General features: G+C 48.4%; 1 protein-coding gene across 2 annotated transcripts in view; it reads right to left on the reverse strand.

The window, feature by feature from the left end:
• Window positions 1–17,191, reverse strand: part of PLPPR4 (phospholipid phosphatase related 4) — a 196,080-nt gene extending 178,889 nt beyond the window's left edge. For both annotated transcript variants that reach the window (XM_075320075.1, XM_075320074.1), the window contains exon 1: window positions 17,033–17,191. The gene's annotated coding sequence lies outside the window, so the exon portion shown is untranslated. The remainder of the gene's footprint in view (window positions 1–17,032) is intronic.
• Window positions 17,192–17,825: the final 634 nt, after the last annotated feature.

The following is a 17,825-nucleotide window of genomic DNA, read 5'->3' on the forward strand; positions in this document are numbered from 1 at the left end:
TATAGCAAAGTCCAATAGCCACGTATAGGATGCCACTAGGTACACTGAGTGTTTGCTAGTATAATGGCTTAGTTATCAGTTGGAGTGTGCAGAGGACAAGAGGGTACAGTGGCAGGATTGTGGTGCTCTGGGTAGAGGAATGGAAGCCTGCCTTTCTATTCCCTCCTAATGGTGAAATGCAGGTAGGAAATCCCTGACCTGGGCTACACAGACGCTGTTGCTGTTTGCAGGACCTGTCACCTATGGCTCTCTGACCCTGCCGGTTGGAGCCCTTAAAAGGACTGCTATAAAGTGCTCTCCCTAAGCTGTCTAACGCTGTGTATGCAGCGCATACAGCTGTATCGGCTATAGGACTCAGGAAGACGGAGCTGCGACAGTGATGTCTGACACCAAAGACGCAGAAGGCAGATAATGGCGTCCGTGAAGAAAATGTCCGGTTTTATAATGCAGGGACATGTGACATGCAGATCCTATCACACATGCCGTTGCTTCTCTGGCTCAAAGTCCACTTAGCTGTGTGTGTGTCTGGGATTGGCTGACATGCTGGCCCGCCCCACAAGACGCGCGCGCTTAGGGAAGGAAGACAAGAAAAAAAAAAAAAAAAAAATGGCGATCGCCATTATAGAAACAGCAGTGATCTGAAGGCGCTGTTCACGCACACTATACACTGAAATGTGATAATAGTTTGATTCACAGAGTGACTTACACTATTACAGCAGAAACCAAGCTATGATTTAGCTGTTTTTTGGCTGCTAGAACCGTTCTCGAACGTTTCTAGAACTACCGAGCTTTTGCAAAAAGCTCGAGTTCTAGTTCGATCTAGAACATGCCCCAAAATCACTCGAGCCGCGAACTGGAGAACCACGAACCACGAACCGCGCTCAACTCTACCTTTTACAGAAGGTCTGTAAACAGTTCCAGAAGATTCCATACAGCTCACACTAGGATGTCAGTTTGACCTGACATGAGAGTTCAGTTTTTCTGCTGTGACGTAGTGTAGTCTGTCTGCTACTAATTCCCTTTGTGGGGAAAGGTTTATTGGAGTCCAGGGATTCCAAGAAAGACAAGTACTGGATCTATTATCCCTTTCAGTGAGCAGGCAACTTGAATCCTATTAGAACACTTACCATATTTTCCGGCGTATAAGACGACTGGGCATATAAGAGGACCCCCAACTTTTCCAGTTAAAATATAGAGTTTGTGATATATCATATATACTCAAGTATAAGCTGACCCGAGTAATAAGTGTGACGCCCTGGACTAGCCAGGTAGTCACAGGTAGGCCCTTGCACAAACACCCTACCCTTAAAAAGGTATCAGCAGCCAACTTAAAAACCCTGAGTCACCCCTCTCAGGTCTTGACATTCACACCCGGGGGCAGAGCCAGGCGGTTGGCCACGCCCACCGAGGAGTTCGGATAGCCTGAGGCGGGAAAAACACACAGATCAGTTTTGGAGGTGAAGGAGAGTAGTTGGAAAGGAGTAACATCTCTCAGGGATCTGGGTAGGAGCCCGGATACCCTGTGGCCAGGAGGCAGACGGTGGTGGCTGCCTGCAGGAGCTGGGAAGACAGCCGGTGGACCCGTCAGGGACCGGGACAGGGTAGTGGCTCACCGGTACCGAACCGGGAAACTGAATGGAAACCAGAGCACCAGGAGGGGTACTCAGACCCAGTACGAGGCCCAGAAGCCACTGGACTGAGTCGAATTCACTGATTGGGGTCTGGACCTTAAGTTCTTTCCCACCCAAGTCCCGACTGAAGGCAACAGCCCAACGAGGGGGATAGACAATCGCGGCCTCGGCTGTGAACCTCCCCACTGAACACCACCCCTCACGTAGCGCCAGCATCCCTTCAGAGTGACGTGACCCCCGAGTCCGGGAGGAGCTCGAGCCACCCACCGACAAGCCCGGATCCGAGCAGCTCGGCAGCCGGCCGAGCCCCGGGGTGGTACATAAGCCCATTGTTTAGTAATTTCCCCATTGTTTAGTTATGTCCTCCTACTGGTCCCCTTCTTGTCCTCTATTATGCCGTTGTCTACACACAATAAAAGATATTCTCACCTCTCCTCCATTCCCGCTACGCCTCAAGCTGTTTCTTGCAGTCCGCAGGCACACAGATCCCTCCGTGATAGCGTCCGGTGCACGGACCAGCCACTGCAGGATGTCGTTTTGGCTTTACTGCAGTTGAATGCTTTATGGTGCCACAAAGCATTCAACTACTGTAAAGCGCTGACAGCAGCGGCGGCCCTGTGTATTGGACACGATCATGGAGGAGTGCTTCTTGTGGACCGCAGGCACATTGCCCCCTCCATGATCATGTACGGGGCCACCGCTGCTGTTAGCGCTTTACTGCAGTTGAATGCTTTGTGGCGCCATAAAGCATTCAACTGCAGTAAAGCCATGACGACAACCTTCAGCAGCCGCTCCGTGCACTGCATGCTATCATGGAGGGTTCTGTGTGCCTGCGGCCTGCAAGAAGCAGCTGGAGGCACTGCGGGAACAAAGGAGAGGTCAGAATATGTTTTATTGTATGTAAACAACTGCAGTAAAACAATGGCGGCACCGTGCACCACCATATAAGACAACCCCCGACTTTTGAGAAGATTTTTAGGGGTTAAAAAGTCGTCTTATATGCCGGAAAATATGGTACTTTTGCTTGCAGCAGTTTCCATATTCTATGCAGCTGCTAAGCTCCTGGGCAATACACTTTACTGCTCCTTATAAAAAAGGATCCAAGCAGTCTCTCAGTTTACCACTGACCCTTAAAGTCTGGGTGGCCTAGGGGCTGATACCCTGTCTCATTTCAGCTTGTCCCTTCAAAGAGCCCACAGCACGGCTTCTTGGACAGTCTCCATTTTCTCACTCCCTTTTTGAAATTGTATAAAAAGACAATCAAATATGCTATCTTGCCTTTTTTAATTTCCATCCTTGAGATTCCATCACCACCAACACAGGCCCATGGCCCATTTATTTAGTTCCAGGAAAGGCAGATAAGAAAGTGTCTCTCAGTCATTGTGATGGCATAGGAGACAGAGCTAGATCCACCTTGTCATTAGGTTAATTGTAAAATCGAAGAACTGACGAGGCACACCTGTTGGTATACGTGCAATGTGATGGTGCACATTCACACTGTGGCCGTTAACAGACAAAACCTACAGTAAAAAAAGTCTGTGTATGAGAGCAATTAAGCTCTGTTTGTAAGTAGCAAACCACCTGAGCTATACTAGAGTACAAAGATGGCTATGAAAGGGTAGATTGGATGTGTCTTGACACAATTAGGGCTCAATCACGTGACCAAATAACACGGATGATGATCACATCGTAATGCTCGAACTGACCGGTGACTCTCAAATCAGGAGAGTCACTAGCCAGTCCATGCATTGCGATGTGATTGCCATCCATATTTGGATCAAAAGCAAATCCCACCACAACAAGGTGTACCCAATCAGGTTGGTCCCTATCTGCTGTCATTCGTCTTGCTAAGTGCCAGCCGGTCTTAAAATAGGGCAGGACCTAGACCTAACTTTTTCACACTTGGTCATGGAAAGCTATATATACAAAATGCACAGCCCAAAAAAAGGGAGCCACACCCTGGAGGTACAACGTATAAAACATTAAAGCAAAGCCGAAGAAATGGCCCAGCATAACTGTTGGTATAAGTGAAATGCAATTTCTTTCATTTATTTTTTTGGCATCGGTCTAAATAAATTTCATTTACTCCCACTATGTGCCGTAGAGTCAATGACTCTACACAGACATGCATTATCACGCATTATATTTAGGCATAGACTACAATTCAAAAGTTTGGGGTCACCCAGACAATTTTGTCTTTTCCATGAAAAATCATACTTTTATTTATCAAGTGAGTTGCATAATGAAGAGAAAATATCGTCCAGACATTGACAAGGTTAGAAATAATGATTTTTACTTGAAATAATGATTTTCTCCTTCAGACTTTGCTTTCGGCACAGAATGCTCCTTTGCAGCAATTCCAGCTTTGCAGACCTTTGGCATTCTAGCTGGTAATTTGCGGAGGTAATCTGGAGATATTTCATCCCATGCTTCCCCTCTCCCACAAGTTAGATTGGATTGATGGGCACTTTTTGCGTACCATATGGTCAAGCTGCTCCCACAACAGCTCAATAGGGTTGAGCTCTGGTGACTGGGCTGGCCACTCCATTACAGATAGAATACCAGCTGTCTGCTTCTTCCCTAAATAGTTCATGGATAATATGGAGGTGTGCTTTGGGTCATTGTCCTGTTGTAGGATGAAATTGGCTCCAATCAAGCGCTGTCCACAGGCTATGGCATTGCAAAATGGAGTGATAGCCTTCCTTATTCAAAATACATTTTACATTGTACAAATTTCCCAATTTACCAGCACTTAGGGTATGTGCGCACGTTGCTTTTTACCTGCTTTTTACCTGCTTTTTTGCTGCTTTTTCTTCTGCGCTGTTTAATGCCAAAATGGATGTGTTCTTCTATTCAAGCAAAGTCTATGGGAATTTGGGTTTCTTGTTCACACTATGTTGTTCAAAATGCTGCCTTTTTGTGGCAGAACTTTGGTCAAAAACTCAGCTTTGCAGTGCAAAACCCAAATGGCAAAAACAATTGACATGTTGCTTCTTTGAAAAGCTGAGTTTTTGACCAAAGTTCTGCCACAAAAAGGCAGCATTTTGAACAACATAGTGTGAACAAGAAACCCAAATTCCCATAGACTTTGCTTGAATAGAAGAACACATCCATTTTGGCATTAAACAGCGCAGAAGAAAAAGCAGCAAAAAAGCAGGTAAAAAGCAGGTAAAAGGCAACGTGCGCACATACCCTAAAGCAACCCCAGACCATCACACTACCTCCACCATGCTTGACAGATGGTGTCAGGCACTCTTCCAGCATCTTTTCAGTAATTCTGCATTTCACAAATGTTCTTCTGAGTGATCCAAACACCTCAAACTTCTATTCGTCTGTCCATAACACTTTTTGCCAATCTTCCTCTGTCCAATGTCTGTGTTTTTTTGCCCATAATAATCTTTTCCTTTTATTAGCCAGTCTCAGATATGGCTTTTTCTTTGCCACTGTGCCCTCGTGTATGTAATTTTAAAACAAGTTTTTAAATATTTTTTTTTCTATCAAGCTCTCTGGATTTTTTCCTATAGTTATTCCAAAAGGTGTGCAACCAAATATTAAGATGAGGGTGCCAACAATTTTTGTCTTGCCCACTTTTGGAGTTTTGTGTGAAATTTCCTCCAATATGCCCCTTTTCAGTTTTTTTTTTGTGTTGTTCCAATACATACAAAGGTAATAAACATGTGTAGAACAAAACGTGTAACTGAAAAAAATTTCTGGAAGAAATATGTCTTTTCCTGGAACAATTTCTGGGGTGCCAACAATTTTGTCCATGACTGAATTAGTGCCCCCCTCCCAAAATATTTATCATTAGTTAATATAAATACATTAAATCAGTATTAAAGTTCAGACCTTTAGGGAAGCGGGTGTCCAGGGACTGAATCCAGTATGCGTTGCAAGCTAAGAGCAGTTTAAAGGGAACCTGTTGTGTTGTTTTTTTTGTATTAAACTATCCCTAATGTATTTTATATGATGCAATGTGCATCACTAATATGGTTTTAAAAGCAAAAAAAATCAATGTATTTATCTTAATAAAATACTTTATATACTTAGGTGAAAGCAGTTAATACCATAGTGTTCAGTTGTATCAGTCATAGGGGCGGAGGTTTTGCTGGGATCAGTCACTCTCAATCAGGTTCAGACATGATTATTTTTTAAACTTGGTAACGCCCCTTGCACTGTAATTCATTATATCACAGGTCCTGCACAACCACTTCTCTGCTGAGCTCTGCCCACTACAGTCACATGATCATGACATCAGCCACAGGTCCTGCACAACCACTTCTCTTCCGCTGATTACCACAGGTCCTTCACAAAACACTTCTTTGCTGAGCTCCTCCCTTTAAAGTCACATGATCGTGACATCACACAGGTCCTGCACACCATTTTGAACAATGCTGAGCTCTGGAGATCAGTAGAGGAGAAATGCTGTGCAGGATCTCTGTGATGTCATGATCATGTGACTGTAATGGGTATGTAATGGGAGTTGAGCTCAGCATTGTTAAAAGTGGTGTGCAAGACCCGTGCTGATGTCATGATCATGTGACTGTAATGGGTGGAGCTCAGCAGAGAAGTGTTTTGTGAAGGACCTGTGATATAATGTATTACAATGCAGGGGGCGTTACCAAGTTCTGAAAATAATAATTTCTAAGCTTGATTGACACTGACTGCTCCCAGCAAAAGTGCCAGCCCTATGACTGATATGACTGAACCGTAAAGTATTAACTGCTTTCATCTAAGTATATAAAGTCTTTTATTAAGACAAATACATTTAATTTCTTTAAAAAAACATGTTATTGATGCACAATGCACCATGTCAAACACAGTAGGACCGGTTTAATATAAAAAAAATGACACAACAAGTTCCCTTTAACACTAGAACTACTGGACTTGTGACACCTATATAGAAATACATAGTGCGAAGTAGTCAAAATGACTACCTCAGTAGTTCTAGTATTAAACTACAATTTCCACCTCTCGGCGATTAACTCTTTCAGTTCCCTGTATTTTGAGTAACCCTGATGATGCTTTTCAAAAAAAGTTGTGATAAACCTGCGGAAGCTTTTGATTTTCAGTGAATTTGGAATCGCATCAGTGATGTGTTCTGCAATTCTTTTCTTGAATTTGCGTATTATACTCCCTATGTATTTTAATGAACATGTGTAATACTTAGCAAATACTAAAATATTCAGGTGTGGATTATTCATCTTGAATATTTCGTACTATTTGTGTATTCGTCATGAATAATGAATCTAATGCAAGTTAAGGGCACTTTTCACGCTGCAATATTGGTACCGATATCACTAGCGAGCGTACCCGCCCCCGTCGGTTGTGCGTCATGGGCAAATCGCTGCCCTTGGCGCACAACATCGCTTACACCCGTCGCACGGACTTACCTTCACTGCAAAGTCGCTATGGCCGGCGAACCGCCTCCTTTCTAAGGGGGCGGTTTGTGCGGGGTCACAGCGACGTCACACAGCAGCCGTCCAATAGCAGAGGAGGGGCGGAGATGAGCGGCCGGAACATGACGCCCACCTCCTTCCTTCTTCATTGCCTGTGGACGCAGGTAAGGAGATGTTTGTCATTCCTGCGGCGTCACACATAGCAATGTGATGCCGCAGAAATGAGGAACAACCAGCAGCATGCCGCACCAACGATATTATGAAAAGGAGCAACATGTCAACGATCAACGATTTTTGACATTTTTGTGATCGTTGATCGTCGCTCCTTGGTGTCACACGCTGCGATGTCGCTAACGACGCCGGATGTGCGTCACTAACGACGTGACCCCGACAATATATCGTTAGCGATGTCGCAGCATATAAAGCACCCTTTAATGGGAAACTCAAATAATTTTCCTGCAGACCCTCCCAGGATGTCTGGCGTGGCTTTAAAAATCTTGAAATGGATGTAAAAGTACTGAAATTGAATGGGAACAGCATGGGGAAGATGTCTGGATGCGTCTCTAAAACACAGGTCACTTGTGGGAACAATGTTGTCAGAGTATTACACCACTTTGATGTGCGGTCCCCACCTATTTGTGATAACCAGCGCAGGTAAAGTAGACAGTTGTGGACTGCAGGCCCCAGGTGTGTATTTTATTTTGGCTGGTTATCAAAAATAGAGACTCCCCCACAACATTTTTTTTTTTAAATGCTCCTGCTGTTTTTTGATAACCAGATAAAGCAGACAGCTGGGGACTTGCATTCTCAGGCTGGGAAGGTTATGATTATTGGGCCCTCCCCAGCTTAAAAGTATCAGCTGACAGCCACCCTATAATTGGCGCATCCATTACATGTGTCAATTGTGTTACATGTGTCAATTGTGGAGCTTTTCCCGGCTCATCCTGAATGCCCTGGTGTGATGGCAATCGGGGTAATATATAGGATTGTTGTTAGCTGTGATTTGTCAAAAATTGGTAATGGAGAGTTGTCTATGAGGTCCCTGCATTACCAACCCTGGAAGTAAAAAGGGAAAAAAAAAAGCACAAACACTCAAAAATTCTTTATTTTAAATAATAAAAAAACCCACCCTCTTTCCCCAATTTATTAACCTCCAAAACACCCCTGCAGGTAGAATGTAATCCACCCGATGTCATGAGTGATGTCATGTCATGTCATGTCACTGATGTCATGATACATGCAAATTCTAAGTCCGTGTTCACACTGGCCATTAAAAAAAACAAAACCCAAGATAAAAATATTATGACCTATACCTTGCTGTGAAAAAACTCGGAGACAGGAAATTACCCAAAGTAGTTACTCTGTACAGTACATGTAATTCCTGATGATGGATTATCCACCAGAAAAGTGGCTAATTGTGCATAATTTGGCTATTTTCATTTCGGGGTGTACTCACTTTTGTTGTTAGCGGTTTAGACATTAATAGCTGTGTGTTGACTTATTTAGAGTTCACACCAAATTTACACTGTTATACAAGCTGCGTACTGACTACATTACATTGTATCATAGTGTCAATTCTTCTGTTTTGTCCTATGAAAGATATAATCAAATACTTACAAAAGTGTGAGGGGTGTACTTACTTTTTATATATACTGTATTTCGACCATTTCTATAAGTTACATTCAATTCTTTTTCTTTCCCCTTTTGAAAAAAAAATCGTTGTGACCAATATTTTTGAACAATGATTTGCATTTTATGGAGGTTGTGAGCACCTACTCGGATCAATGCCAAAGAAACTCCTTGACCTGTACCGCAGCCTTAGCAAAAAATGCCCTACAATACATATGTTTTATTTTTCTTGTTCTTTTGCTTGGAGTAGAATGTGTCAGCCGGATTGCCCAGAGGAAAACATGAACACGCCTCGTGGCAATCACTGTGCCGGTTTATTTTACACTCTCTAACAGGTATAGGTATCTTGAGCATAAAAGAAATCTAACAACAATACTAGGAGGCTTGTTCACCTTGTGACTCATAAATATTTCATATGATGAATCAGATTATGATTTCACTGAAATGTAACGCCATTGTTTAATAGAACAAAATTCCAGCAAGTGACACCAAGAAAATTGCATGTCGCAATAAAAGGAAAACTTCCCTTATGTAATAAAACTAGGAACATCCAATATATTGGATGGGACTTGGATGAGTTCTGCGCATGCATGTGCAAGGTCAAAGTGCCATGACCTCTAGTGCACTTTTGCAGAACCCTCCCAGTATTTTAGTGTGAGTGATGTCAATCTAAAGATGTAACCAAAACCGCATGGGTAGATGTAGAAATTGTCACTCAAGATAAATGTGAATAGTGGTCTTTTATTGAGAAGAAATTGTAGGACCAGAACAAGCACAGACGTTTCGGTCAAAGACCTTCATCAGTGTGCGTGCAGGAAGTCCTCAGAAGGTATAGCAACTTGGCAACTGACGTAGTCAGGTATGATACAGTGTCCATTGCCACATAGCGGTGAACACCGTGTCATACCTGACTACGTCAGTTTCCAAGTTGCTATACCTTCTGAGGACCCTCTGCATACATACTGATGAAGGTCTTTGACCGAAACATCTGTGCTTGTGTTGGTCCTACAAGTTCTTTTCAATAAAAAACACTATTCACATTGATCTTGAGTGCCAAGTTTCTACATCTACTTGAGACGGTTTTAGACCCTACTTGAGCACCACCCCAGAAATGCCGTGTGTGTAAACTCACCAATACCACATGAGTGGCAGTGAGGAATGGAGGGACCAGAGAGATGAGCGTTGAGTATAAAAATTTTTTTTTATTTTTAACATTTTGCCAGCCTTCATGGTTCAGCCAAAAAAAAAAAAAAATCTACAACCATTATGCTTAATCTGTGCGGCAGCTAATTACAAAAAAATCTGCAGTTTGGCGAAATGCAGATTTTTTTGAAAATTCACGTAGAATTGAATTCTACTTGAATTATTTTTTTCATCTCCACACACCACTGGTGATGAGTGAGCACTAAGATGCTCGCTACTTGAAATGAGCAGGTCGGACACTGGGACAGTCTCTGCTTGATTACCAAGTATAATGGAAGTCAATGGGAAACTCGAGCATTTTCCTATAAGGCTCTTCTGGAAAAATGCTCAAGTTTCCCAATCTCTTCCATTATTATCAGTAATTTAGCTACTTGGATTGAGTACCGAGCATTCAAGCATCTTAATTCTCACTCAGCACTACCCTACCCATCCCCTATTAGTTGGTTTGCTTTTTTTGCCCAAAATATGTGCCAAAATATTGGTGGATTTTTCGGTGTATACTATTGCACTTCAGGTCACGCTATTCAAAAAAACTACTCTCCTAAAATGTGAAGTCAAATCCTCTTCTTGAACCTTGGAAAATATCAAATGTTAGATGTTAGACACACCTTTCCTTGATCCAGTAACTTTTGCTTCCATTAAAAAGCACCACTGCACCATTATGTTCCATGAATATTCCTGTTCATGAAGGATATTGCTGTATCTTACTCATGAGCACAGAGCTCCCCCCTCTAATAATGCAGATACCTGTGGATATAGCCTATGCTAACTGACAACGTATAGTAGTGCCAACTTATCTCTCTTTGATTGTGGACTGGCCTTTGGCTGAGCCAATTAGTAGAACCAATTACCAAAGTTTGGCCATCTATCAAAATGCACCATGCAATATGCAAATCAGACATTAGCAGTTGTCGCTTGTTGTTTATCCCTGTTATTCAACCTCATTTACATTATATCTGAATTAACCATTCTCCTTCCTGATGATTTTGACTCAGATTTTGCCCTCCTGGTCTTCCCTCCAGCTATCCATCTGACTTCATCCTTGCGTTCTTACTTATCTAAATATATGTCCTTCCTGGTTTGGACTCAGCCGCTTGACTATTTCCCCCAACTTTTTCCACCGCAGTAACTCCAGGCTGCAACCCTATGGAATAGTGGCTTTACCGCCCAGGCCTGCATGCTCGCAGGCTCTTGCTCACCTCCCCCGGCAAGGACAACAGCGTTCTCACCTGTCTGTGCGTCCCGCTACAGGGGTTCTGTGGCGCCCTGGCCTAGCCAGGTCGTCACAGATAACATACAAACACCCCCCACCCCCATCAGACAGGGACAACAGCCAAACAAAAATCCTTGTTGCCTCCCTCCAGTGTCTGATGTCCACATCAGGTGGGGCAGAGTCAAGCGGTTGGCTCCACCCACCGAGGAGTTCACAGGCCTGGAGGTGGGAAAAGTGTCAGAACAGTTGGAAGTGAGGAGTTGAAGTGAGAGGAGCAAGCACTTGGGTGTCTGGGTTTGTGGCCCAGGCACTGACAGCAAGGCCGCAGAGTGGTGGAGCAACGCGGAACTGTAGGACCGGGGACGGGCGACGGCCCGCCGGTACCGACCGGGGAGCGAAGTGAAGCCAGCACACACAGGCAGGGCCATCAGACCCCGACTAGGCTTGGAGCCGCCGACAATAGTCAGATCCAAATGTGACTGGAACCCCAGGGGTTTCACAACAGCAAAAGTCCCGATTGAAGGCAACCGCCCACACCGTGAGGGTATACAGCTACCGCCTAAGGCTAGAGACCCAAGGACCAGCGTCTGCGGACAAACGGGCTCCTCCGGTAAGCGGACTACCGTTGGGAATCCATAGTAGTCAGAAAGAGAACATCAAGGTGCAGGGAAAAACAGCCACCATCACCTAATAAATAAGGAATAACGTTTGGAACACCATTCTAAGTCTGAACTGGGTGCAAAAACCTAAAAAAACATCACTATGGGGAGATAAGGTATGCACACCAGTGACTATGTAAGGGGAATACATGAAATAGCAGAAACTGCTGTGTGAATACTGACTTGAAAAATCCAATAGCTATATGTAAGAGTGAAAATGTGAAAAATGAAAATCTGCATTACTGCCATGAACATATGAATCAAGAGAAATTTAGCTATTGAATTGATCAATGCAATAGAGCCCCAACACTACGCCAAAGTATTTACGTTGGGGTCTCTAGCTTGTGTGTCCTCTCATGCAGTTGTTAGTAGTTTTTCGTTTGTGAACCCTCCCCAACCACACCTATTGCCAATCCACATCATACGCATAAATAGCCTGGGTCTCAGCTTCCCATACACGGTAAGTTTTTTAACTGCATGAGAGGACACACACAAGCTAGGGACCCCAATGTGACGCCCTGGGCAAGCCAGGGGTCACAGGTCATAACACCACCACACCCTACACCCCAGTTAGGAACACCAAGGCTAACCTAAAATCCTTGTTGCCTTCCTCCAGGGGCTGATGTCCATACCAGGGGGTGGGCCAGGCGGTTGGCTCCGCCCACCGAGGAGTTCACAGCCCTGGAGGCGGGAGAACCAGGCAGTGAAGTTAGGGAAGTGAAAGAAGAAGGAAGTGGTAGAGGAGCTAAAGAGAGAAGCTGAAGTAAAGGGAAAGTGACAGTTAGTACAGCCTGAAGCTGGTCCGGGTGTGTGCCCCGGACTGAGAGACAGCAAGGTCAGCAGACGGCGGTGACTGTCTGCAGGGGTGACTGCTTGGAGGTTGCTGGAAGGACCGCGGACGGGTGGTGGCCCGACGGTACCGGAGCGGTATACGAAAAGCAGTCAGCACCAGTGGCAGGGGCCTTTCGGATCCCGGCAAGGCTAGGAGTCGCCGTGAATTTGCCAAATCCGTTAGTGAAGGGGACCTCTGGGTCTCCCAACAAGCAAGTCCCGATTGAAGGCAACAGTCCAACCGTTACAGAGAAACACCGCCACCGCCAGGGCACCAGTTTCTCAGGGCCAGCGCCTGCGGGCAAAGTAGGGCTCCTCTGGCCCATATCCAAGCCGGGGAGCGGGTTACCGGTGGGAACCCATCGCAACCATCATCATCTTAGGTGCAGGAAAAAGGGACCGTCACCGTCAACTACTGGGGAAAGCAAGTGCAGCCATCCGTGGGAACCGTCTTTCCAGCCGTGTGTTTTACCGAGAACTGTGTCATCGTCTCAGGCTGAGTGAGTACCACAGTGCCGCAAGGCACAGCGCTGCCCCCGCGTCCCTGCACCCCACCAAGCCCTGCATCACCCACCTCATCACTGGGCCCCGGGACAACTACCCCCTACCCACGGAGGGGAGGAATAACATCTAGCTGCTCCATACCATCACCCCCGGGATCCCCATACAGAGCATCGGTGGTGTCAACAAATCACCACAACCGTGGGTGGCGTCACGAACAATAAACTATCCCAAAAACAAATCCCCTTTCACTCATGGGCGAGGAGCGCCGCTCGAGTCCCCGGGATCCGGCCCATCGCTCCAGCCACCGAGCAGCAGCAGCAGCAGGCCGCAGCAGCCGCAGCGGCAGCCGGACCCGAGCAGTGGGAGAGCGCGGCGTCCCCTCCTCCGCCCGCGACAACTTGGCGTCACGAACAGGATCTTACCGCTCTGCCGTTGGGTAGAGGTGCGCCTTGTGACCACCGGAGGTATCCGGCTGGAAAATTTCAGAAGTCGCCATCTTTGGCGCGAAAAGTTCCCGCTCGAGCGTCTTCTCGAGTAGTAGAGGCGCGAAGGCCAAAACCCCGCCCTGATAGAGGAGGGGCCGAAAAGAGGCTGAGGGAGACGGAATGGCGGCTAGCTGCATGTGAGCGCGGCTATAAAAGCAGGGACGCCAGGACCCTGCAGCCATCTTGTTCCTGGGAGAGGCTGCCAGCAACATGTTCATGCCGTCCCGCAGCACCGTAGCCCCCGCGCCTGGAACCGCGGCGTGGGTGGAGATCCGGACCGCGCAGCTCTACCAAAGGCTGCAGGTCAAGATGAAGCTCCTCATGGAGGAGTGGGAGACCGACATGGCGGACGTCATAGCGACCGTGCGGAGACGCGAGGAGGAAGCAGAGAAAGGGAGGGTGAGTGACCCACGCCCCGATGCCCTCAAAGGGCCGGTCATCGTGGCTACGGGACCCGCTCCAAACCCTCTCCCCCTGCTGCCTCCTTCGCCACCCGTCCCGGAAGCCGTGACCCCGCCACTAGGCCCGCTACCACCGCAACCGGTAGCGACACCCAGCATGTCCGCCCAGGCGGACCGACCTGCAGCCGGAGCCCGTAGTCGACCAGAGGTGCTGCCCTGGAAAGCCCTGAAAACCGAAACGGAGGCGTCCCCCGAGAAAGTCCCCGAGCCGGAGCCGATGACCCGCTCCGTGCCGAAGGCCCAACCGCAGAAAGCCCCTGTGCCCATCCCCCACACCTCGGCTGAGGTTGCGCCGGGTTGCCGATGCAAGGCAGCGTCTAAGGCCAAGTCACCGCGGGACCTGACGCCCAGAGTACCAGTAGTGGGCAATGTCCAACAGGTCTCGCGGGGCCCGACCCGTGCGCCGGAGCTCGCAGCAGCACCGTATTGGGACAGGGAGCCGGTACCGTTGGGCCTGGAAATCGGTGAATGGGAAAGAAAGAAGGCGGAGTTGGTGGCCCGTGCAATCCGGGAAAAAGAGAGCCTCCGTCAGGCAACTTTCCGTGTCCGGGGCCCGCTGTACGAAGGGCAGGTGAGGCGGTTTGATGTCCGCCGGGGCTATGGGTTTATATATGAACCGGGCCTGGAGGCCGAAGTGTTTATAGCCCGGCGGGATGTGAATGCCCACCTGCCTGAGGAGCATCCCGGTCGTAACCTGATGCCGGGCGACATCGTGCAGTACACCCGACACTGTGGGGAGAGGGGGTGGTTCGCGCTGGATGCTAAGTTAAGGGGCAGCCAGGAGTCCCGTGTGAGCGCCGCGCCCCCTCCCTCAGGTGATGGTGAGGACTCTGAATAATGGCAGCGGAACACCGTTGCACCGTCCCCGTTGGGACCACCAGTCTGAGTATGTTTACAGTTTGAAAAAGTTTTGAAAGAGAAAATTGAAAGTGATCAACTGATGGAGTAACCAGATTATCTACCGTGATTTGAAAACCGGCCGTTGCCGACACCGTTGTCCCCGTGGGGACTGTTTGAAAAATTTACATAGGAACTCCTATGGACAAGCCCGTGAACTTGCAGGGCAACCACAAACGTTAAGTGGGTTGTAAATAAAAATGATGTTGTTACAGCTGACCGTAACCGCCTCCGGAGAGGCAGGTTGGAGGGAGGGCCCGCAGTGGAGCAGGCTGGGGCCCAGCCACCACAGGAACCGGTGGCTACCCTCTGGAGGGGAAGGACAGATCCCGCTCGGGTAACTTGGTGCAGGACTGGTGTCAAGGGGTGCTGCCTGGGTTTTAGGGGCAGCATCAGGGCCAGGTTACTTGGGTGGGAGAGAGCGGCAGCCGCAACCGTTAAAAATGTTTGCAACATTTAAGAACTGAACCTCCCGATGTGGGATGATGTCATAAGTTGTATTATGTTTACCTTTTATATATTTTTCAGAAAATAAAACCGGTGTTGGACGGGCAGCCCGCGGACGGTCTGCATTTTGCTAAGGGGGAATGTGACGCCTTGGGCAAGCCAGGGGTCACAGGTCATAACACCACCACACCCTACACCCCAGTTAGGAACACCAAGGCTAACCTAAAATCCTTGTTGCCTTCCTCCAGGGGCTGATGTCCACACCAGGGGGTGGGCCAGGCGGTTGGCTCCGCCCACCGAGGAGTTCACAGCCCTGGAGGCGGGAGAACCAGGCAGTGAAGTTAGGGAAGTGAAAGAAGAAGGAAGTGGTAGAGGATCTAAAGAGAGAAGCTGAAGTAAAGGGAAAGTGACAGTTAGTACAGCCTGAAGCTGGTCCGGGTGTGTGCCCCGGACTGAGAGACAGCAAGGTCAGCAGACGGCGGTGACTGTCTGCAGGGGTGACTGCTTGGAGGTTGCTGGAAGGACCACGGATGGGTGGTGGCCCGGTGGTACCGGAGCGGTATACGAAAAGCAGTCAGCACCAGTGGCAGGGGCCTTTCGAATCCCGGCAAGGCTAGGAGTCGCCGTGAATTTGCCAAATCCGTTAGTGAAGGGGACCTCTGGGTCTCCCAACAAGCAAGTCCCGATTGAAGGCAACAGTCCAACCGTTACAGAGAAACACCGCCACCGCCAGGGCACCAGTTTCTCAGGGCCAGCGCCTGCGGGCAAAGTAGGGCTCCTCCGGCCCATATCCAAGCCGGGGAGCGGGTTACCGGTGGGAACCCATCGCAACCATCATCATCTTAGGTGCAGGAAAAAGGGACCGTCACCGTCAACTACTGGGGAAAACAAGTGCAGCCGTCCGTGGGAACCGTCTTTCCAGCCGTGTGTTTTACCGAGAACTGTGTCATCGTCTCAGGCTGAGTGAGTACCACAGTGCAGCCCCCGCGTCCCTGCACCCCACCAAGCCCTGCATCACCCACCTCATCACTGGGCCCCGGGACAACTACCCCCTACCCACGGAGGGGAGGAATAACATCTAGCTGCTCCATACCATCACCACCGGGATCCCCATACAGAGCAGCGGTGGTGTCAACAAATCACCACAACCGTGGGTGGCGTCACGGACAATAAACTATCCCAAAAACCAATCCCCTTTCACTCACGGGCGAGGAGCACCGCTCGAGTCCCCGGGATCCGGGCCATCGCTCGAGCCACCGAGCAGCAGCAGCAGGCCGCACCAGCCGCAGCGGCAGCCAGACCCGAGCAGTGGGAGAGCGCGGCGTCCCCTCCTCCGCCCGCGACACCAACGTAGAGAAATACTTTGGCGTAGTGTTGGGGCTCTATTGCATTGATCAATTCAGTAGCTAAATTTCTCTTGATTCATATGTTCATGGCAGTAATGCAGATTTTATTTTTCACATTTTCACTCTTACATATAGCTATTGGATTTTTCAAGTCAGTATTCACACAGCAGTTTCTGCTATTTCATGTATTCCCCTTACATCAGAGGTGGGGAACCTTTTTACTGCCGGGGGCCATTTGGAATTTTCTACCAACCTTCGGGGGCCGCACCAAATTATTAACTTGAAAACGACCAGGCTATATTTGGTCAAACAATTAATTAATTAACTCACCCCTAATGTGGTGGCTGGAGCGGCTGTGATGTTCGGTGATATTGATCATTTCGTTTCTCGCAACTGCTTTTCCAGGTTTGTCTTGGTCTGGAGAGGCTGGGGGCATACACATCCCAGGAGAAGCTGGGGCATATACATCACAGAAGACACTGGGGCGCATATACATCACAGGAAACATTGAGGCATATACATCCCAGGACAGGCTGGGGCGTATACATCACAGGAGGAGCGTATAGATCACAGGAGATGCTAAGCATGGACAGCACTAGTGGCGGGCACAGACAGCACTAGGCGGCGGCACAACGGACAGCACTAGGCGGCACAACGGACAGCACTAGGCGGCACAATGGACTGCACTAGGCGGCACAACGGACAGCACTAGGCGGCACAACGGGCAGCACAGAGAGCGCTAGGCGGCAGCACAGAGGGCGCTAAGCGGCAGCACAGAGAGCGCTAGGCGGCAGCACAGGGAGCACTAGGTGGCAGCACAGGGAGCACTAGGTGGCAGCACAGGGAGCGCTAGGCGGCATCACAGAGAGCGCTAGGCGGCAGCACAGGGAGCGCTAGGCGGCAGCACAGGGAGCGCTAGGCGGCAGCACAGGGAGCGCTAGGTGGCAGCACAGGGAGCGCTAGGTGGCAGCACAGGGAGCCCTAGGTGGCAGCACAGGGAGCACTAGGTGGCAGCACAGGGAGCACTAGGTGGCAGCACAAAGAGCACTAGGTGGCAGCACAAAGAGCACTGACAGTGACAGCACAGAGAGCACTAGGTGGCAGCACAGAGAGCACTAGGTGG

Source organism: Anomaloglossus baeobatrachus, chromosome 8, assembly GCF_048569485.1.
Source record: "Anomaloglossus baeobatrachus isolate aAnoBae1 chromosome 8, aAnoBae1.hap1, whole genome shotgun sequence".
In the NCBI taxonomy this organism is placed as follows: domain Eukaryota; kingdom Metazoa; phylum Chordata; class Amphibia; order Anura; family Aromobatidae; genus Anomaloglossus; species Anomaloglossus baeobatrachus.